At 35.1% G+C, this 23,618-nt stretch overlaps 1 pseudogene; it reads right to left on the bottom strand.

The window, feature by feature from the left end:
* Positions 1 to 3,309: 3,309 nt before the first annotated feature.
* LOC149533687 (ribulose bisphosphate carboxylase/oxygenase activase 2, chloroplastic-like) lies at positions 3,310 to 23,025 on the bottom strand (annotated as a pseudogene).
* Between the last annotated feature and the right edge of the window lie 593 nt (positions 23,026 to 23,618).

The following is a 23,618-nucleotide window of genomic DNA, read 5'->3' as shown; positions in this document are numbered from 1 at the left end:
TAGATGGAAAAGATGCTAGATAGAAGGGAACAAGATGCCCCGAGTGATGAGATGCCCCAAGTGATAAGGACATAAGATGGGAACCAGATGCCCCAAGCAATAGGTATTTAATGATGTTTAATCATCCAGCTCCCTCGGGAGCGAAATCGAAATATGACACACTAGAAATATGATGTGATGAGAATGATGAAAGAGATACAGAAGAAATTTGAGATATAGCAAAATATAGAAGAGATCAGAATGATTAGAAGAAATATAAAGAGATCAGAACGATCTTGAAGAAATATGAAGAGATCAAAACGATCTGAAGAAATTTGGAGGATCTGAAGAAATATGAAGAGATCAAAATGATCTGAAGAAATATGAAGAGATCAGAATGATCTGAAAAAATATGAAGAGATCAGAACGATCTAAAGAAATGTGAAGAGATTAGAACGATCTGAAGAAATTTGGAGGTTGATCCGAAGTGATTTTGAGATCCAAAAGACCAAGTTTGATTTGAAAAGATTCCAAGAATTGCAAAGTATCAGAAAGATTTGGATTGCACAAAAATTTTTAAAATGCATTTTGAGCCACTTAAGTGTGTCAGATTTCAAATTTGATCCCAAAAAATGGGTTAAGAGCAACCAAAGTAGCCAAGAGGGTGATTAATTAATCATTTGTGCAGTTCATGAAAGAACATGATACTTTGAAGAGATCAGCAATCCCTCATCAGAGAAGGTGAAAGTAGATTTGCAATTGAATCGCATGCTTATGCAAGTGAAGTATGCAATGCAAGACTATGTTAAATGCAACCCTAGGTTTGGTTACCAAGCCTCAATATTTAATCATCACCCGATATAGAACAAAGCTTGTAAGTCATACAATTCCCACTGACATTGCAATCATGAAAATATGAATATAACATACGTTATTGGTTTTTCGAGATTAAATGTAAGAATTTGAGGCATAAGAAGCCAAAATGACCAGAACATTTGTCCCTTTTAATGTAGCAAGTTAGCATAAGCATCAAAGCATAGATCCTAGGATGACTTGAATGTTGCTTGCATGATAGGCACACCAAACACATGGGAGATCCCTCTTATGCTAAGCATTCAGTATTCATTATGTCCACAACGACCCTTGCATTATAACCAGAGACAGAAGTGTGCTAGATATACTTGCAGTGACCCGTACATTCACTTAGCAGGACAAGTATCAGTATTTACTTTAGCATGAAGAGTTTACTCCAAAAAAAAAGGAGAAGAACCAATGTCATTGACGTATCTGTATAAAAGGAGTTGAGGTACACACAACCATCCAATACAAGATGGAGGCTCTTATAGTGGACACCCCTCTTATAGGAATAGATCAACTTATTGGAACTAGATCGCAAACAGAAAGCAAAGAAAAAGATCATGCCCCCAATCATTACTTCTCTAGTTGAAGATGACATCATCGAGTTGCTCGAGGAGATATGATAAAGCAAAACAAAGAAAACAAAGAAAAAGCTCAACATATCTAGACAAATATATCATTTTTGAGTTCAATGTTTTGGGATTGATGTCAAGTGCTAATGTCCAAAACATGTTCTAAATAAATGTCTTCAATAGGGTGACAACAGTAGGCAGACGCAGTCAGAACGACTGGTGACTGAGGTCAAAGAGTAATCTTCACAATGAAGAACCTAAGAAGGACTAAGCGACAGTAGACAGACACAGCCAGGACGACTGGTGACTGACGCAAAAGAGATCTTCCATAAAGGAATCTCGAGACATGACCTGAGCAATGGTAGGCAGATAGAGTTGAAACAACTGGTGACCGTTGCGAAAGAGATTCTATGAGGAGAATCTCGAAAAGAGTGACACTAGCGATAGTAGACAGACACAGTGAGGACCACTGGTGACTGTCGCAAAGGAGACTCTATGAGAATCTCGAAAAGAGTGACACTAGCAATAGTAGGCAGACGCAGTCAGAATGACTGGTGACTATCGCGAAGGAGATTCTATGAGAATCTCGAAAATAGTGACACTAAGGGGGGAATGCCCCCGAGCTATCACAAGACTCAATCCATGGATACATGAGTAGGAAGCAGTGAAGAAAAAGCATGAAAGTGACTGTACAGAATAGCCAGAAGATGCACTGCAAGGTGAGGCATTCAGAACAAGAGGCGCCTGTTTACCAGGTTTTCACCTTCTTGGCAAGTTTTCTCTTTTTTCAATTTTTTTTTGTATTTTTCTCTTTTGATTTTTTACTTTTTTTTGTATTTTTGAGATTTTTCACTTTTTTTGGTGTTACCAAGGCGCCTATTGCTAGGTTTTCACCAGGGTAACAATTTTTTTCAGGACTTTTTCAAATTTTTAGGATTTTTTTCAGAGATTACTAGCTCTCAAGAAGGATCACCTTGATTTTTGTTCTAGTGTCTAGCAAGGTGCAAGACAATATGTAGGATGAGATGTAGTAACAAGCTGGTGGATAAGTGGAGATGGATAGACAACGAATATGAAGCGGTGAATGTTACCCTCAAGGAAAGCCTTCACAAGATTACCCAAGCTAGGGAAAATGATATAACAATATGAGCTCATGGTGTAATGAAGGGTATCATGTAGGTAATCCAAGAAAATGACCATGTCAAGAGATTGCTAAAAACTGAGTTGTCTTCTTTCTTTCATTGATCAAGACCAAAGGGTTAACTGAATAGGATAGCAAAGTTTGTTATGGAGGTTATGAGTGAGTGACTTGAGATGAGGACATCTGAAGGATAAGCAAGATCATGATAGGATGTCATGGATGAAAGAATTATGCATGACGCCTGTTTACCAGGTTTTCATCATGGTACTTATCCAAGGTGCCACAAGAAGTGGTTTTCACCATAGGATATATTTATTTATCTTTACTTTTGCTACCAAGGTGCCTGTTTCCAGGTTTTCACCAAGGCACTTTTTCTTTTTCTTTTTTTTTTTGTTTACATTATTTATCTGGAAAATTGGAAAAAAGTTGTCTTCTATATAGTTATTCCAAAAAAAATAGAAAACATGAAAAAACCAGAAACAGTGAGCAGTTAGCAGAAAAACCAGAAAACACGAAAATCAATGCAAAAATAGCAGAGTTTTGCATGAAATTTCTAACAGAGCCACACGAAGTTATTTCTATCTCGCGCGAAACTGTTTGGAGCCTGCGCAAAACTGTTTTCGGCTCGCGCGAAGAAACAAGTGTCGTGCAAAATTTCTGACAGTCCACGCGAAGAAGTTGTATGGCTTGTGTGAAATTAAATTAGGCTCGCGTGAAGAAACAGGTTTCGTGCAAAGTTTCGCGCGCCCAAGAACTTTCTCATGCGATGTAGAAAGAATCTTCGCGCGAAGATTTTGGATCCTCGTGCAAAAATGAACAGTCTCGCTCAAAGATTCTCGAATCTATACGGAACAGTATGGACAGAGAACAAAAAATGATTAAAAAAATAGAAAGAGGCCAGAAAAATTGATTTTCGTGCCCCACGGTGGGCGCCAAAAATGTATGCGTGAATATGTGGCCTCTGCTAACACACACACTTCAACACGGTCATTGCATGCAGATTCATCTCGGAATGAACATTGGATTATCCAACCGAAAATCAACCTGCAAAGCAACCTGTTGCCTTTTATCTAAAGGGATTTTGCTTGTTAATATCCTTAGAATCAAGGTGCAGGCAACCAGACCCTCTAAGAACGAAGGATTTGACAATGAAATTAAGCTAAGAATGAGTATGTAGATTAATCTAGAATGAAAGATGCAATGTAATCTAAGAACAAATAAAGCAAACTAGATTAAGCATATGCATGATTAAACTAAAATGAGATTAAACTAAGAATGAGAATGTATGCAAGAAATGTAAGTAAATGTGAGCATGAATTTCAGTAGCGATTCGATGCAAATTCTCCCAATTCATCCTCTCCAAAATGAAGAGATGAGGGTCTCTTAAATAGACTTTCCTGGAATCCATCAACGGTTGAGATCGATTCGGATCAATGGTCAGGATTGAAGATGAGGTTCAGTCATAAAGGGAGATTCCCAAATTAAAGGGAGTTAACAGATTTAATTTGAGTAAAATAAAGAGTTAACTGATTTAATTTGAGTAGAAAAAGGAGTTAACTGATTTAACTCATTTTTTTATCAATAGTGAACTGGAAATTTCCCTTTTTGAATTGAAGAGAGATTTTGTTGAGATATTTAATTTAATAAAATGAGATATGCTCTCATAATTAATTTTTCTATTTAATTAAATAATCTTTAATTAATTAGAGACACTTTTCTTATTTAATTAAATAACTTCATTTAATTAATTATGAATGGCTTTCCATTTAATTAAATAACTTTGTTTAATTAATTAGAAGTAAGTACTCCATTTAATTAAATAATTTCATTTAATTAATTAGAAATACCTTTCCTATTTAATTAAATAATTACATTTAATTAATCAAGATAGGCGTATTTATTAAATTAAATAAATTTAATTCCATAGTACATTAGCCTTAGGATATAATTTAATTTAATTAAAGTATAAATACTTAATAATTAAATTATAATTAAATCAAGTAGGTTTAATGCGGCTAATATGAGTACATACTATAGGAATTAAATAAGAAATATGATGAATGCAGATTAGGTTTCTGCATCTGACAATTAAGTCAAGTAGCGAATAGCAGAATGAGAATTGCCTATTAGAATAGGTCTTTAGGATTGGTTAAAAATAGACCAGAATTGGTATCATGGCAATGAGCCAATTTTGGGGTATTACAGTAGTATGCCCTAATTTTCCACAATTATTACAAGTAGGTTTTGAATTCTTACCTTTTTTGTTCCTTTGTTCACCACTTTTGGATGATTCTTCCTCTTTAGTACTAGTCACTAATTCATTTGCACCCGTTCTTCTACCAAAAATTTTGACCAAAGCTATGAATCCTCCTTATTTTTTATTTTCATTCTCGTGTTGGTCGCAAATTTTTTTTTTCTCAAGTTGGTCAAAATTTTGACCAACATCATTTACCCAAGTTGAAAATATCCAAACTATTCCCAAGTTGGTCAAAATTTTGACCAACCTAGGTCATAATACAATTTGGACTAATAAAATTTAGATAAAGTTAGATGCCTGGGAAAAGAAACACATTTAGCACACATTTCTACTGAACTTTGGTGAGTGATTTCACAGGATATGGTTTGGGTGCCAAAACTGCTTGAATTAGGAAAACAAAGCCAGAAGTGATTCACCAATTCACATGTAAAATTTTATTCCTCTGTTACTATTGCTACTTTTGTTCAAGCAATTGGCACAGAATTTGTATTCCCTCAATGATTTCGTGGGATAGGGTTTTGTCAACAAGTTTTCTTAGTTTTGCAGGATAGGGTTTGTAGGATGAATAATTGCTTAGGTTAACATTATTCATGTGTGATTATTTTCTTGCAGGTGGTTGTGAATCATGGTATTCCTTTAGATGTGGTGAAGAATGCAAGAAAATCAACAAGAGGAAGGAAAAAGAGATTAGATTGCTAGTTATGGACATATAGAGGGATTTAGAGGGCAGAATATTGATTGGGTGGATTTACTCCATGCCTTCCTTGCTCTTGATTCTCTCAAAGCTCCCCATCTTTGGCCCTCAACACCCACAGACTATAGGTTAGCCAAATGTCTCTCAATGACTAAGAGATTTGGTGGATGCATTTTCAAATTCCTTTGTATTAATCAATAGATAAAAGAAGGCTGAAGCATTCACGTTTTTTCAGTACTTCCACGTATAATATCCCTAGACTAATTAGAGCATAGTACTAGCATCTTTGATTCAAGCTTGTGAGTAGGATTTAAGTAATGCAAACATGTTTTTCAATTGATAACATAGAGAATATTAAATAGTGTGGTGTGATTTTTTTGTTTCATCCATAAAAATGTCTAACCCCCTTGCATACCTATCTAATATAATAGCTGGGGGTATTTGTTTCTTTTGTTAACATGTTTTTAGAATTTTATCACAACTTTTAGAGCTAGTAAGTTTTGTGTCCTAGCTTTTTGCCACTCATTTGATTTAGCCTTCTGTAAATCTTTTCTATTCATGTTTATTGCAACTTATTTTTAGATGATCACATTCACAAGTGAGATCTTTTTCCAAGAGGTTAATCAACCTTATATTTTGGCTATTTGAACTCTTATTTTGATTCATTGTTTTTTTATGTTGCCATTTAATTTTCCACCGATGTGAAAGATTCCTATAATTTAGTACCCTAAGTTTAGAGGTTGAGAAATATAGATTATGGCATGAGTTATCTATTTAGGTTTGATTTTGCAGCTACGAGAGAGGTTTTTTTGTGGTTGGGTTTGGCTGTACAAAAAGATATAAAAATTGTAAATATTATTTATAATGGAATGAACTTCTCTTTCTATTGTCAAGGTTTCTTATTCCACTATATTATTTTTATCAATAGGGCCACTTCTTGAAAATCTTGCATCTTTCAAATACGTGCATTATGCTTGAATGTAGAAACCTCTGTGGGAGTATTTCAAACTTCTAAAAATTCAATACATATTTTTGGTAATGTAGGAATTAAAATTTTTTTTGCTATCCTAGAAGCTTTTGTCTAATAGCAACAGTTGTTCCTGTCATGTGGATAGGTCACATATAATGTTGATGTGCCTAGGCCTTCTAATCCAATGGTTTTCTCCACAGCAATTGAACAACTATGATAAGCATTAAATTATTTGTTATTGACTTGCCAATGAAAACTTGATCTTCATCTTTTTCTTTATAAAGTGTTCATGGGTTGCATTGACTGGCTTGTTTTGGATATTAATTAGTAGCAAAACAAGGGTGCTCTCCCTTACAAAACCACAACCCAAAGACACAACTAACAACTAGAAATTAGAGCACACTAAAAATAAATCAATATCAAAAACTACACTAGAGAACAATGACATATTGTAAGCTATAATTGACAACACATAGTCCAATGACATATTTATAGTAGAATCTAGTAGTAATCTATAAGTGGATGAAATGTTTACCTAGGAAATGAAGTGCAGTAAGCCAGTAGCTATACTGGGAAGACTAAGAAGTAATAAGATGTTCTTACTAGAACCACGGTCCAGCTAACCAATCAACACAAAAATAAAAAGATTTTTCACAAAAATCCCCTACAGACAATCACAATATTAAGAAAGAAATAGATTTGGAGAGCTATGCATGGCCAATAGATTTTATGTTACATCCTGATTGATGGATCACATGGCTCTAGTCATCGATAAATAACTTGAAAAATTCATTATATTTTCATTCATTCTCAACATCCTTTCCTAGTACTTTCTACTGCATGAGACACACGAAAGTTGATGAACTATGTTTCACATAGAGGCTGAATCTCAAGAGACTCCATGTCTTCCTTTTGAGGTTGATAATCTTGGTCTTTAACCCTCCTAATTCAATCCTCCACGTGATCAATTTGGTGGCTACAATTTGATAGTCAGTATGGTTTCCTTTGATAATAGATATATTAATATTCTCTTCCTATGACATTATGTCTCTTGATAAGTAGGAGATAATTTCCACAGCTAGTCAAATTGTGATATGAATATCAGGATTTAACTGTGTGATTTTGAGTCAAACTCGATGACCCATATTTCATGAGTAGTGATTCAACATGAATCCATCTCTCATGAGAATAAATGGAACACTTAGCACTCATTGGATCTAGGTGATGCTCACAGGGGTGAAGCACCGGGACTTCCCGGGAGGTCACCCATCCCAGTACTACTCCAGCCTGAGCGCGCTTAACTATAGAGTTTCCTCCATAGTTAAACCCAAAGCTTGCAACCCCATTTGAATGGTTCATAAGGCACAACACTTGGTGAAGGTTTTGCAAATGGGGTTGCAAGCTTTGGGTTTAACTATGGAGGAAACTCTGTAGTTAAGTGCGCTCAGGCTGGAGTAGTACTGGGATGGGTGACCTCCCGGCAAGTCCCGGTGCTTCACCCCTGTGAGCATCACCTAGATCCAATGAGTGCTAAGTGTTCCATTTATTCTCATGAGAGATGGATTCATGTTGAATCACTACTCATGAAATATGGGTCATCGAGTTTGACTCAAAATCACATAGTTAAATCCTGATATTCATATCACAATTATGTCTCTTGTTAAGTCTACAAGCCCTGTTCTCATTTAGAAGGAGGTTGAAACTATTTTTTTTGGTCAAAGTGTTAAATCTGGTGTTCTTGGTGTAGAATCTAGTTGAGGTAAATCTAGTGGTTTTGGTGTTGAGATCGCTAATTTTGGACAAGGTAAGATACCTTGTACTATGATTGTTGGTGCAAATCTAGGAACCAAATCTTGGAGTTTCTCCTTGTTAATATTATCATTTCGAGGACTTAAATAAGAAATAAGATTTATCCATAATAATAGCAATAAACCTATTTTAGCAATTTCTAAAGTTTCCAATTACCTTTCTAGCGTAGGAGCACCACACACAACCAAGCCAAAGTTGAAGATTATAGAGACCCCAAAAACCCTCAAAACAAACTAGAAGGATGGAATGTATAAACAAGGTTTTCAAACCAATTGGAAGGGTTAAGAACCTACAATGATACTAAATTAGCGTATTCCTTGACAGGGTTCATTTCATGAATGCCATCTTCTAACAAATGCTCAAAAATGTTCATAGCTATAGCTAGTTTTTACCAAAATGAATGATCCCATCTGATTGTTTTTTATACTAAAACATTTTGATACCTTATAGAATTTGCAAGACCATTGTTCAAATTCTTGATCATTTTTGTTATGCATGTAGCTAAGGTAGTCCATTGTACATTACATGATTACCCATTATCATAGATGATTATTCCTATGTTGGCTGAAGATAAAAAAGGAGAGGTGTCATTAATATTTTATATTTTACCTCATTGTATTATTCCTCATTGTGACAGTCTCACAACATTTAATTATTTTGTATTTTACCTTCTAAGGTCTTCAAGATCTATTTCTACTCACTGTGCATTAATTTCTTTTAGACACTCATTCCATGATTTATGACTTTAAAACCTATACCACATTTAGTTTGATAAGAATGTTGTTTCTTAACTTTATAGTATTACACTTGACAATGAAACCATTCAAAACTTTTCATCAATACAATAATGACATATTTTCTTTCCAAGAAGCATTGTCACCTAAACATTACCACATTTGCAAAGAAAGGGGATCCATCTACATGAAACACATTAATGCAAAAAAAGTTTGGTTGGGGTCAATATACCATCATTAGGTGTGAATAAAGCATAGTTCAAAGATACCTAGTGAAGGTTATCCATCTAGGCACAATACCATGAAGAGCAACTTTGCTTCACCAAAAGAAAATGCTACCATGGACTTCAAGAAAAAAAATAAGGCAAACTTACTATCTAGTCCTTGATGAGGATAGAAATGATATAGAAAAAATAATAAGTGTATGAGTTCTTGATACCCTGTATGTTATCTGGTGTTTAGTAGCTCCATGAAATAGCATAAGTTTTGACAATCTTCATATAGGTTGAAGTCATATTTGTATGGACTTGTATTTTTGGTGAATGATAACCTTTATAAAATCATTGTCAACTCCATCCATTCCAAATTAAATGCATTTCCATGTTCAAATATCCCTAAAACAAAAGGAAAAAAAGTCTTATTCTATATGTGTCTTCCTATTTGGGTCTGAGCTTCCTTCCATTACAGTCTTGCATTAACTGTACACAAGCACCAGCTGCCATGATATTATAGACATAGAGCTTTAGCAGATAATGAAAAGCCTAACTATGTGTATTATCTCACTAAGGTTAAATTCTTTGTTTATTATACTCCCTTGAAGAAACCTGCAACATGCCTTTGGCAAGACTTGAGAGAATGTAGAGGTCACAAAAATTCCATTTTGACTCTCTGAATGTCATGTCCCCTTTTCAAATAATTAAAAAATAATAATCTTTGCTAAGGCAGGCAGGCCCAAGAAAGTGAAGTTTCGGGAAAAGGGGGTTAATCTTTGGAAACCGTTGGACTAATAAATGAAAATTATTATTAAAATATGTTTCATTAACCTCTCTTGGACATGAGTTACGGTTATGCCCTCTTTTAAGGGGTTTGGAGGCATTTTGGGCTGATTCCAGAACTTGATTTTGCTCATTTCTTTGTTATTCTTCAGAGGCTGCCAAACCTGTGGAGAAGGAGACCCAAGAACGGGAGTTTGCAGGTTTCCAAGGAGACCCAAGAACGAGAGTTTGTAGGTTTCCAAGAAGGTTAAGGATGGGAGTTTGAAGCCATTCCATGTGCATGCTCATATAGAGTTTGCCTTTGTGCTGAATAGTGCAGATTTGTGAGTTTTCGGGGTTGTTTTTTGGTATGAGTTTGGTGTTTTCAGTAGAGTATTTCATATCAGGTTGGGTTGCTGCTGTATTTTAGACTTTAAGATGTTAAAATAGAGCTGAATATATGTATTGGGACCTGATTAAACTTCTGAGATAGATTATTAGTGTTTTTGTGGTGTTTCCGAGCATTTTTGTGTTAATTTTGGGAGCCCGATGAGCATAGTTTTTGTCCTACATTTGAGAACTGTTGTGTAAAGGCTATATGAATCTGGAAATGTCATTTTGTAGGCTGTTATGCTGCTAAAATTTCTGTAAAAATGTCCATTTTCAGATTTATTAATAATTTGTGAAGTTGTGAAGCTTTTGGCACTATTTCGGTCATACCCGATTTGGGTTTCTTGAGAAATTTGGTGGATCTTTGTGATATTAGTTGTTTGATCTTAAAGATCTGATTAGAGGTTGGAAATATCATATAAAATCAGAAAAGGGACATTTCAGTGGTATCAGAGCCATGATCTTGCCAGCCTGAGGGTTTGTAGATGTTTGCATGTCAGTTTTGACAACTACCCAGATCTTGCATTTCAGTTTTGAGAACTACCCAAATCTTGCATGTCATAATTTATGGTTGCATGTTGCTTCTAATCAGCTACATGTCAAAATTTATGGTTGCATGCTACTTCTAATCATTTTCATGTTAGTTCTTGGTGAATTTGGTGGTTGTAGAAGTTTGCATGTCAGTTTTGACAACTACCCAGATCTTGCATGTCAGTTTTGACAACTACCCAGATCTTGCATGTCAGTTTTGACAACTACCTAGATCTTGCATGTCATAATTTATGATTTCATGTTGCTTCTAATCAGCTGCATGTCAAAATTTATGGTTGCATGCTACTTCTAATCATTTGCATGTTAGTTCTTGGTGAATTTGGTGGTTGCATGTTGCTTCTAATCAGTTGCATGTCAAAATATATGGTTGCATGCTACTTCTAATCATTTGCATGTTAGTTCTTAGTGTTTGAAGAAGTTATATCCTATTGGGGTTACACTCTACTTTATCCATAATGGACAGGTATAGTACAGAGTCTCAGAGGACACGATCTTGGACAATTGATATCCAGAGTCAAAATAGTAGAAAGGATGGTTATTTAGACATTCGAGATAAACTTATAAAAATAAGCCATGACATGTCTGAACAGTTGGTTGAGCACCACCGTATAATGAATGACATGTTGTCTGACCTAGCTAAGGTGGATAAGTTAACTGGATTTCTATTTGGCAGATTTTCTCACAGGGCAGATGACACAATTACTAAGAACTTGCATGAGGAGTTTGAGAAACTAGCTTATAGCCAGGCAGAGGTCTCAGATTCTACTCTGCCACAGGAGGTGGTGGGAAAGGATATTACACAGATTGATAGTAACGGTCAACTTGATACTCAAATTGAGACAATTGTTTACAAGTCGTCAAAGGGTGATGCCACAGGTATTCAGGATGGTATAGTTACAACAGGCAGTGACTACAGTGTAGTGGGTTCAGATGATGATTATGAGGATGTTGTTGTGCAGGATGGTGAGATACCTAGTAGAGATGAGCAGACATTGAGCATTCATGACTTTGTTGAGAGAGAGTACCAGGCACAGTTAGATGCTTTGTCACATGAGGTTGAGGCTAGTAGTACTTCACATGATTTATCCCGCCAGCTGAAGGTGAGTGAAGACAGTATTGTCACTACATTATCTCATCATGATAGGTATGTGGAGTTAGTTGGTATTGGTCATATTACTCAAGTGAGGATTTTTCTTGAGTTACCAGCTGATTCTAGTTTATAGATATGGACTCGAGATTGTTATATTGGCATTTGGGGTTCAGTTGACTGTAAATCTTTAACACTTTTTGGTAGCAGTGATTGTTTGGGTGCTACCATGGATTTGATTAGCAGATTGCATGGTGTTGTCTTTTCTTGTGCCAGGAGCTTATCCAATGTTGGTATTAGTTTTTATACACTGGTGTTGGGCTATGTTCATATATCCAATCGACCATACTTGTTGGAATGTGTTGATGATATTTCATATTCGGCAATGTGTACAGATGAGTCCCAGGATCATATTGGCCTTGATGACATCCAAGAGGATGTAGTGGGCAGTTTTGAAGACTTAGTTTCCTTGGGTACAGAGGAGTTAGACAACAGTGCTAATGTTTTTGATACTCCGTATGTTGATATGAGCTTTGGATTTGATTCACAGGGTATGGATTGTAATACTCTAGAGACTAGTGACTTTGAGGATACTCCTTTAGATAGTGCATCAGAGGAGGTTTGTAGGAGACAGTCAAGCTAGTGCCATCATGTGTCTAATTAGTTGAGAGTTAGTGGCCAAAGACATTGCTATCACTTGCCAGCATTTCGATGTTGCTCGTCAGTTGTTAGCAGTTTATGGATGGGGTTCTCCTACTAGTGATGAGCAGGAAGGCAGTTATCTTTCCTTGACAGAGATCCACTCTTTATGGGAGGCTATTCAGATTTTGAGATAGAATTATATGCAGTTGGTAGCCGATAGAGATTATCTTATGGAGTGGGGCAGTACAACATATGATGCATTGTTGGCCAAGGAAGATGAGGTGAGTGAGCTTACTGAGCAGCTTGAGGTGACTTCTGAGATTCTTGAGAGTACACAGTTGGCTTTCAAGGAGTCACAATTTCATTTGGCTAAGGTGACCATGGAGTTGGAGCGACTACAATCTTTACCTAATTCTATACAGTCACAAGCAATGGTGTTTGGTGATCCGAGGATGTCCATGGCCAAGATTGTCAGAGACAGTGGAGATGGGGATGCATCCATCCTTGATACTAACATTGGCATATCAGGTTCATTCCCACTAGAGTAAGGTTTAGTTGAGTTGGGTGTTGTAGCAGATTGTTGTATGCCTGACATGGTGGTGGCCTCTAGTACTAATGGCATGAAGACTAGAGATGTATCAAAGATCATGTGTGATGTTGGTGAGTCGGCAGTTGGCATGGTTCCTACTAGTAATACTACTCCCTGGGTGATATCTTTGGAGGTAGTAGTCAATTCCAACATGGTTAATGATCAATTGCAGTTAGTTTCATCTAGATTATAGTCTGAGCCACTGACTGAGATTGGCGAATTCTATCGGCATTACACTGTGAGGTACGCTCATCAATTTACCTTTAATGACCATGTTGATGAGATGATGATACAGAGATGTACTTTGGTTCCTAGTGCTTATCATGAGTTATGGGATAGTTTGATGCCTCAAGATGAGAGTTGTGATGGGCATGACATGGTGATAGGTTTTGTAGTTGACAGCTTGATAATATGTGACTTAGAGCAGGAGTTTGGGAGTGATGCTTCAGTGGGTGTTGTTATTGATTCTACTCCTTTGGCTATGACATCTCCTGACTTAGCTAGTGATCAGTCACAGTGGGTTGTATCACTTGTTCATGGTGAGCTGTTGACTGAGGTTGGTTTTTTTAATCAACATTATATTGCAGGGTATGTACATCAGTTAGCATTTGATCCTTGTTTTGAGGAGTTGATGACAGGAAAATTTGGTTTGGATTCCATTTCTTACTCTTTATCTTGTAATGTCTTTTCACCATCAACAGTGCATGGGAGTTATGGTTATGAGATAGTGGCTGGTGATTTGCAAAGTTGTGTTGACTGTAGGAGTTGTACAGTGTGTGGATTCTCCATACTTGGTACAGTTTCATTCGAGAGCATTCATCATTGTTGTAAAGTTGGATTGTACATTCCGTATAGGCCAGTGGGATGCGTTGATGGTATTTACTATGTTGGTAGTTTGATTTGTTCACTTTACTTGGGTTCTGATGTTCTAAGAGTTTGTGTCTCATGGGTTTTTGATTGTGGTAGTGGTGATTTTGGAGTTTGGTTGAGCTATAATTGTTAGTTTGATTATGGATTCCTCTTGGTCATATTGCAGAGGATATTGCAGGAGCCTGTGTTAATTGGTAGTAGTATAGTTCATGACTACATTTGGGATCCAGGTGGATTGATTGGTTTATTGTTCATCCATTGCTTGAGGACAAGCAATGTTTGGGAGGGGAGGACTTTTCATGTCCCCTTTTCAAATAATTAAAAAATAATAATATTTGCTAAGGCAGGCAGGCCCAAGACAATGAAGTTTCGGGAAAAGGGGGTTAATCTATGCAAACCGTTGGACTAATAAATGAAAATTATTATTAAAATATGTTTCATTAACCTCTCTTGGACGTGAGTTATGGTTATGCCCTCTTTTAAGGGGTTTGGAGGCATTTTGGGCTGATTTCAGAACTTGATTTTGCTCATTTCTTTGTTATTCTTCAGAGGCTGCCAAACCTGTGGAGAAGGAGACCCAAGAACGGGAGTTTGCAGGTTTCCAAGGAGACCCAAGAACGAGAGTTTGTAGGTTTCCAAGAAGGCTAAGGATGGGAGTTTGAAGCCATTCCATGTGCATGCTCATATAGAGTTTGCCTTTGTGCTGAATAGTGCAGATTTGTGAGTTTTCGGAGTTGTTTTTTGGTATGAGTTTGGTGTTTTCAGTAGAGTATTTCATATCAGTTTGGGTTTCTGCTGTATTTCAGACTTTAAGATGTTAAAATAGAGCTGAATATATGTATTGGGACCTGATTAAACTTCTGAGGTAGATTATTAGTGTTTTTGTGGTGTTTCCGAGCATTTTTGTGTTAATTTTGGGAGCCCGATGAGCATAGTTTTTGTCCTACATTTGAGAACTGTTGTGTAAAGGCTATACGAATCTGGAAATGTCATTTTGTAGGCTGTTATGCTGCTGAAATTTCTGTAAAAATGTCCATTTTCAGATTTATTAATAATTTGTGAAGTTGTGAAGCTTTTGGCACTATTTCGGTCATACCCGATTTGGGTTTCTTGAGAAATTTGGTGGATCTTTGTGATATTAGTTGTTTGATCTTAAAGATCTGATTAGAGGTTGGAAATATCATATAAAATTAGAAAAGGGACATTTCACTGAACTATTACAAGGTATGAGAATGTGGAAATGACCACATCAAGAAATTTAAATGGCAAGTGATGTAGCAGGATAGCGTGGTGGTATTAAAAAAAACAATAAGAGTTTGTAATTTTAGAGGTTTAGGTACTCTGGCTTATCAACAACATCTAATTCTGAATTGTCAAGGCTTTCACAATATCACACAATGGTGGATTTAGTTTCATATACTCACAACTAATAATCTATTACAATTCCATACCCCTACTTCACAAAATATCCTCAAAATGAACCTAAAAGCCCAATACTCTACCTATTAGTCCTGTTGCATACTTAGAATGTAAATAATTCTACCTTTTCAAGACAATTGACAATGTAATGATGCTTACTCATGTCCTTTTTGGTATACTACAACACATCATAGACTTCCTTATATTTTTTTTGGACTAACACGATTAACCTTGACTGGTGCCCTATTTTTATGCGTAAAAGTTGACCTATTAACGAAGGAACTACATGAAAAAATCCACCTGGCACTTTCTACTATTGGATAGCATTTTCTTATACCATCAAATGGTCAATTCCAAAAGGAATTAGTCCCAAGAGTTCTGCAACTCCCGATCCCCAATTCTTGACTCCAAACCCAATTTTGTTAGGGCTTCCCCAATGTTCACTCTCCACCTGATCCTGCATCCAATTGGTGATGGATTCACCTTCACTTTACTCTATTTAAACATTACCAACCATAAAATCCACTCCTTCTTAGATAGCTCATTCACCACCACACACGACAATCTATTATATCTTCACATTGTTCCTCAACTGTGATCACTTCTATCAAACACGAATCTACATATGCATAGTTAGAGTTTTATGATACATGTTAAGTAACATCATTCCATGAATGTTAGGCCTCTACATTCATGGAATGACCTTCATTCTCCCTAAGCTACTATGATAACAACAAGTTTCAATAAAAAATGACTGATTGAATTATAACTAGTGCGATAGTAACTTACTATAATATGAAATTGAACAACAAAACACAACAAATGATTAAGTGACTTGATCAAAACATATGGACATCCAATCAAATTGGGATTCAAAATGGAGTCGATTTATAGAAAATAGAAAGATTTTGCATTTGTTGTTTCTTCTTCACTAATAAATAGTTCAATCCTTCTTCTCCCCCTATCATAACAAAGACTTCTTCTCTCATATAAAAGGTCCCATATAACTACTTAAGAAACTGACTCAACCAACTTCCATTTGTTGAGTTGAATGTTAAGCATACAACCCAAAAATTCTCAATCCCTAAACTAGCTGTTACTTTTTTTAAATATTTAAATTTTAAATAACAAAAATGGCTTTATTTTGATACTTAACCTTTTGTCTAATATCTAGACCTATCCCATGCCCCTTCTATACTTCTTGAAACATTATTGAAGCTTGGACACTTTAGTCCATTACAATCAAGTCTTTAGTCCATAAGAGGACATTACATAATAAAAGTAGTTTCATGTTCATATGAGGACATTACACAATAATACCTTTCTAGGTTTGCATATATGTTTATAAAATTCAATAGAATGGTATTACTTGAACATAATTCATGTTCATTTTCTATGGTTTTTGATATTAGTCATTGGAATTGGTTTAATGTGACTCTAGGCAATTCATCAGTAATGTAACTAGAATTTTCTTTACCTTGTAGTCCAATAAAGAAATTTCCTATATTTGAGAACCATGTCCCAGAAATCAATATTGATAAAGGTGAACATACAAGTCTAGTGTCTATTCTTGATTGTCCTTTCCAAGAATATTTTTCCAGCCCAAATGAGTTTAAAGAAATAAGTTCAAATCTTCATGGTATGTGAGATTTTGTCATTAGCTTAATTTTTTTTCCAATGAAATCTAGAGCATGTCTTATGTAGAGTATATTTTCTGCCATTGAAAATTTTAATATTGAATCTCTAAGAATGGATGGTATTTGTTATTCAGAGGAACAGTTGCCTGATCTACTATATGTTAGAGATGTACTTGTTGCTTCTAGTTTCATTGGGGATTCTAATACAATTTTTGCTAGATGGCATTCCCCTAGCAATCCATTGGATCCCCATTTGTCAAATTGGTCAAATGTGTGTGATCAAGGGAAAATTCATGTTTCTGAGTTACATTTGAAGTAAATAAACTAAATGTAACAATTTTGGGTTAATAGATAGGCTATGTACTTATCAACACTTATGTACTTATAGTTTTTTGTGCAATAGATTTGATTTCCCCTCTTATTTCTAATTTTCCACTTATGTACTTATCATAGTGTCTTAAGCTACTATAGATCCATGATCCATCCCCTAGTCCAATTGTTTCAACATCATGAAAGAAACAGAAAATAACTCATGTGTTTCCATCTCTACCAATGCCACCACATTCAATGATGCATCGTTTGCCAACTACTGCAATAGCACAACCTTCATCATCAACAAAAATAGGAGCTTCTCTTGGAAAATATGTATGCTATTTGCATACTTGGGAAAGGAATATTTTTAAACTCTAAGAAGTGATAATTGTACCTGCATAATAATGTTCATTTGACTGAGTTTATATTTTTGGCTTCAAATATCTTTAAGGCTTTGTAGCAATATCTCTTATCAGCTCAATGTAGAAAATTGTGTGATTGAATTCATGTAAAGGTATGCAGATAATAGAAAATCTTATAGATAATTCAATGTCTTGCTAGCAATGCCATCTTGAATTATGGGCATGCTCTTTTTGGTTGAATATAGGCATCTCTTGTAAACATTCTTGTAGGTTCTCAAGTATGGGTGTTGTACTAGACCATAGCTATCCAACATGTACTATACATGTCTATTGGGAGCTGAACCAAGTTTGAACCTGAGATCTAGGTAGTAATATTGATAGGAAACTAATTTTTATCATTGTTTGATGCCATTAATTTGCACCATGGATGTATTATTGACTAAGCATTCATAGAATGTTGTATTTGCATCATCTTTTAGCACTGAAATATAAGTTACATCTTAATATTGTTGCTAAGAGCATCATATACATACATACATCTATACAATTAAAAAAACTTCAAAAAAGGTGGGACAAACTAGGATAGGCCCATATAGGAAACAACCTCTTTAAGTCCTTGCAAGACCCAAGATTTTTGGGACATCATTCTAATCTAGGGAATGTGCTCCCTTGAAACACTGGTGTAATTGGATAGTGTTTTATTTCATCAATTTTCCGCTCTACTTTATTAGAGTTCTTATATTTATTTATTTTTTTGTTTTTTGAGAGAATTTGAATTTAGAATTTAGAATTATTTTAATATAAAATCTACAAGACTTTCTTTGAACACATCCTTTGTAGTTCATGTCACTTCTTGTGACCAATCACAATAGTGCCAACTAGTTATTAGGTATAGAGAATATTAACAAGTTTAAAAATACATTTCATATTGCATAAACGTAAAGAGTGGACAAGAATTGTGTTGGTGAGAAATGAAAATTGTAGAGATCTTAATAGACTTTTGAGGATTTCACTTTCACCTGTGGTGGATCAATACCAACATCTAGGTAGGTGGTTTCTGCTTGGCAATGTTGCTAATAGCTTCCTTAAATTGTTATGTTCTTGGAGGCTCAAGATTTATGTTGAAGGAAATAATTGGTAGAAAATTTTCACCCTGCCAGTTTAGTTTTTCCTCAAACTACTAAATTTTAGGAACCTTTTTTTAACATTGTAGTACATATATGAATTATAATAAATTAGTGGCTCTTCAAATGACATTTTTTATTGTAGATTTTATATTTATCTACTTTCAAATGTACTAAATTTAACTTGATTCAATACTAGATTTATATTGTGCATTTTATCAAATAGATGAGGTTGAATATGTTTCCTAATTGTTTGGTGTCTACATGACTATATCTCATTCAAATGAAATATTGGAAGCACTTCGATGATTGGCAAGTGACAACTCCTAAATTTGTTAAAACCACTTTAATTTGAATGTGAAATGAGAACATCTCTTCTATATTCTATAACTTATCCCATGTTCTTCACTTTAGGGCTGCCTACTATCATTACAAAGAAAATTATGTAGAGTGCTGGATTAGATTCTACATTTCTTCCATTGGTGGCTAGAACTGTAAGAAGTGCTAAGTCTACTTAGAGTGCAAGTGCTACTGATGGTTCTGATTTCATAGTGCTTGTCATTGAGAAAAAAGAGGATGCAATTATATTGGTTGATAGTGTTTGTCAAGTCATTACCATACCAATATTTTTTGTGCTTAACTCAATTAAGTTGAGCACTATGGTTAGCTAATTTCTAGGCTGAGAAAAGTAAGTGCAAGTGGATTGGTTATCTTTGTAGCAGATGTAGAATACTTTGGAGTTGACATCCTTTAAAAAGTGAGACCATGACTTTTTAGTACACAATCTATCAAGGATGATAAAGAAAATGGTGAAACTAACATCCCATGGATGAAAATAGAAAATGATACTCTAAGCAACAATTTAACAAAAGCTATGTAGAATGTAAAGAGTTTAGATCTAAAGTTCAAAGAGCTTTAAGATGAGGAATGGTGCTTTCTATTGAATGTGATCAAATGTTATTTATAAAGCTACACCACATGTATGTCTGTTAATTCTGGTTCTATTTTCTTTTCTATTTACCAACCTCAATGTAGTTATTTTCAATTTATGCTTGAAAGAACCTCATGGCACTAACTTGACAAGAAACATACTTTAAATATGTGTCTCAATTTTCTTCTCTTTGCATGCTACTTTATAGATGCAAAATATATCTTGTGGATGCAATTGCCTAGCTGGATAAATTGTTTTTGCTGGTTATAGTGGTAATTTTTTGCTAAATTAGGCTAGAACCAATGTCTTAACTTCATTCTTGTAAATATGGATCCCCAACCAAAAGACACAAGGTGAGACAAGCTTGAAGTCATTACAAATAATAAGATTTTAAGGTGGTTCTTACCTATTGACCAAGCAAGGAACATATCTACTAAATTAGCAATCGCATTAAATTGCACATTATCTACTTTGAAAATTCCTCTACAAATGCTAATGAGGTCGTCTCAAGTAGGTGCCCAATAGAACTTTTCCATCCGTCCATCTCTAATCAAAGGTGCATATAAAGTAGAAAATTCATTTTCTATAATGATAATTGGTACTCGAGGATTCTCAACTTTGTTATATTGGCTTGGTAGTTGAATATTTGTAGGATTGTCAGCAATGTTCATGAGAGTTGCATTTCCCATTTGATTATTGACCATGTACTATGTAGTTCCACTCATTCTACCAGCACTTGCATGAAGGTCATTTATGAAGAAGGCACACATATTTCCTTTCTTTATTATATTAGAAGCCTCCCTATATCTCTGCCTGATAAGTATGATAGGTTTACCTACATTTTCACTCTCTAATTCTCCTACACTCATCATAATGGGACTGCATTGAATAAAAAAATGAGCAATTTTCAGATAAGAGAAGTTTTGAAATTGGATTCAACCCCAATAATGCCCTCCTATCGAATATTTTTCAAAACTTGTGGCCCTCATTATATGCTAGTTTTGAAATTATTCAACCCTAATAATGCCCTGCTACTAAATAATTTTCAAAACTTGTGGCCCTAATTGCAAAGTACATTTGTGCATGGGGTAGTTCTTTCCAATTAGGTCTGGTCCATTCGAAGGATTCTAGTTTAGAGAGTGGCATTGGCAAGGTAATGTTGTATAATGATAGAATGCACAGTTTCAAAAAGAAATTCATTAATGCCATTCATCACCTCTACCCATCGTCCTTACTAGAATTAGAGAAATTGAACTAAGGATTGCATTTACAATAAAAATCTCTAATAAAGAAACTCAATTAAGCTTTAGTTTTGCAATTGAATATGTTCTTAGTGGGCAATAGCATTTGACTGACAAAGATACACAATTTAGAATGACTTGCTTTGAGGAAAGTCTTTGTCTTCAGAGGAATGTCTCACTTACTTGATCCCTAGCTTTGCAAAAATAAGCTCGCACTGAAATGATTTTCCTTGTCCTTTGCCACCCCAAACCCCAAAAATAAGAGGTACCTGTTATTCAAGGAAAGCCAAAATGATTGAAATAAATCACAAGAATAATGGATAACTTTTGTTATTTATAAGCAAGTAAACAGTAAAAATGCTTCTATAGTAGAAACACTTATTCTTGTACTTATAGATAAGTGAATTCTAACCAAGAGACTTAGCCAAGAACATTAGTATGTTTAATCCTAGACAACATGTCAAACAAAATGAGGAGATACTTGGATTTTCCAAACAAGAGGAGAGTTGGCATGCCCAATAACATCATCAGTCAAATGGTGATCAATAGTTCACAATCCAATTCCAGATTTTCACAGCATAGAAATAAAGCTTTATGGTATGTATTTACTATTTTACCATCTGTTTTATTGTTTTCAACTTTTCTGATATTTCAATTTGTTCATTGATCAATTTCTCCAAACATTAGATCAGTTTTGTTTGAACATTGCAAAACCACCTAAATTACCCACCCTCCCCAAAACTTATACGATCAGAAACCTACATGGTCTTCTCAAACATTATTAGGAAAATGTACATCCCTTAGAGTTTTTCTTGGGTTAGACTACCTAATGGTTAGGCCAATGCCTAGGAACATGTAAATGAACCCTTTGTTATTAGCATAACATGAACAATGAAATGCATAACAACATGTAAATGAACCCTTTGTTATCAACATAACATGAACAATCAAATGCATAGCTTGAAAAATTCATTCATGTGGAATGGGGTCAGTTGTACTGGTTTAAGTTATTAATCTCAGGTTCTCAAACAAACTCAAGCTGGTTAAACTTATGACATCCACATTCACAGGTAGGCTATAGAGAAATTTCCTAGCAGAGGGGCATCTCACAATGGCTAGATTTCAAATGATCCAGATGACCCTAGGTATTCTATTAAATTGGAGAAGGAATTATTCCATCCTTATGAACAATACACAAGTGAATTACAGGGTTTGCATTACCTCACACCGCTTGCATTACCCAATTGGGAATTGGCTCGAAATGGATAGATCAATAACATTCCCATGCTTTCTTTACATCTTCTACCAATATAAATAAAATTTTGAAAGAGAAAATAGACTATTACATACCTTAATTTTAGAAAAGTCCATGAAATTCTTAGCTATGTGGAGGACCAACTTATCCATGAAGGTAGAAGCTATGTAAAAACCATCCTATGTAGTGTCATCATAAGGATACCTAGTCATAATTAGTAGGATTGAGTGAAAAAAAAAAGATGGCCTAATTCAATAGATTCGTAAATGAAATATGGTTTAAGGAAAACTGAACAAAAGAAAACACACATACATGCGCTGAGTAGAACTGATGTAATCATAGCTACTCATGACAACTATTTGGGTTCCCATTCCCACAACCCCCTAAAAGACAGAATCAACCATTCCTTTTCCTTTGGTGATGTCTTGTTGATCATTATAAATTTCAGACACAAGTCTAGCCTATATGTCATTCTTCATTTTATCTTTCTCAAATGAATAGTTAACCATACGAAGCCATCTTCTTTTTGAGACACCACCCAAGCAACCCTTCTTGATGATAGAGCTCACAAAAATTGAGGTTTGGATGTGCTTCTCAGTGAACCTTATTGCATGTTGAGGAGAATAAGGCAAGCTCTACAATCATAAACAATACAACAATGAACCATTTGATATAGTCTCATGATGCTCAAACAAAGTCTATAATAAAGAAGAAAGTTGAACCCCTTTTAAGTGGGGTTGTTTAAGAGAAAACTCAGAAAGGGGACATCTACAAGTACTCCAAAATCCTTGAATAAATAATTAAATGAGAAAAGAACATGAAGAAACATGAAAATGGGAGTGAATAGAGATAAAGAGGTTTTGACATGTCTCCTTAGACCATACCTTAATGCACGAGCTGCCTTCAAATATAAGGTTTTAAAATAGCTAATGTTCCACTTGGGGTGGTTGCAAAGGCAAGCCTTTTGAAGGGTGGTATTATAAATTCCACATGTAGATGATGTGGTAAAGTAAATTTTTTCATGTACCTTGGATATGCTTAGTAGCATGGTGCTTTTGGAATTGCTTTCAATCTAAACTTAATCTAATTCTTGGTACATTTGGATAGTTAAGCATAGCTACATAGCTATTATGGGATACAATAGGATTGAAGACCCTGGGATTTTTTTGGGCATTGAAATGTGAAGAGAAGTTCCCTATTCATGATAAAATTCATGATA

The sequence above is a fragment of the Cupressus sempervirens genome, chromosome 10 (genome assembly GCF_028749045.1).
Source record: "Cupressus sempervirens isolate cs-2001-9-10 chromosome 10, ASM2874904v1, whole genome shotgun sequence".
Taxonomy (NCBI): Eukaryota; Viridiplantae; Streptophyta; class Pinopsida; order Cupressales; family Cupressaceae; genus Cupressus; species Cupressus sempervirens.
This window is presented reverse-complemented; position numbering and strand designations above follow the sequence as displayed.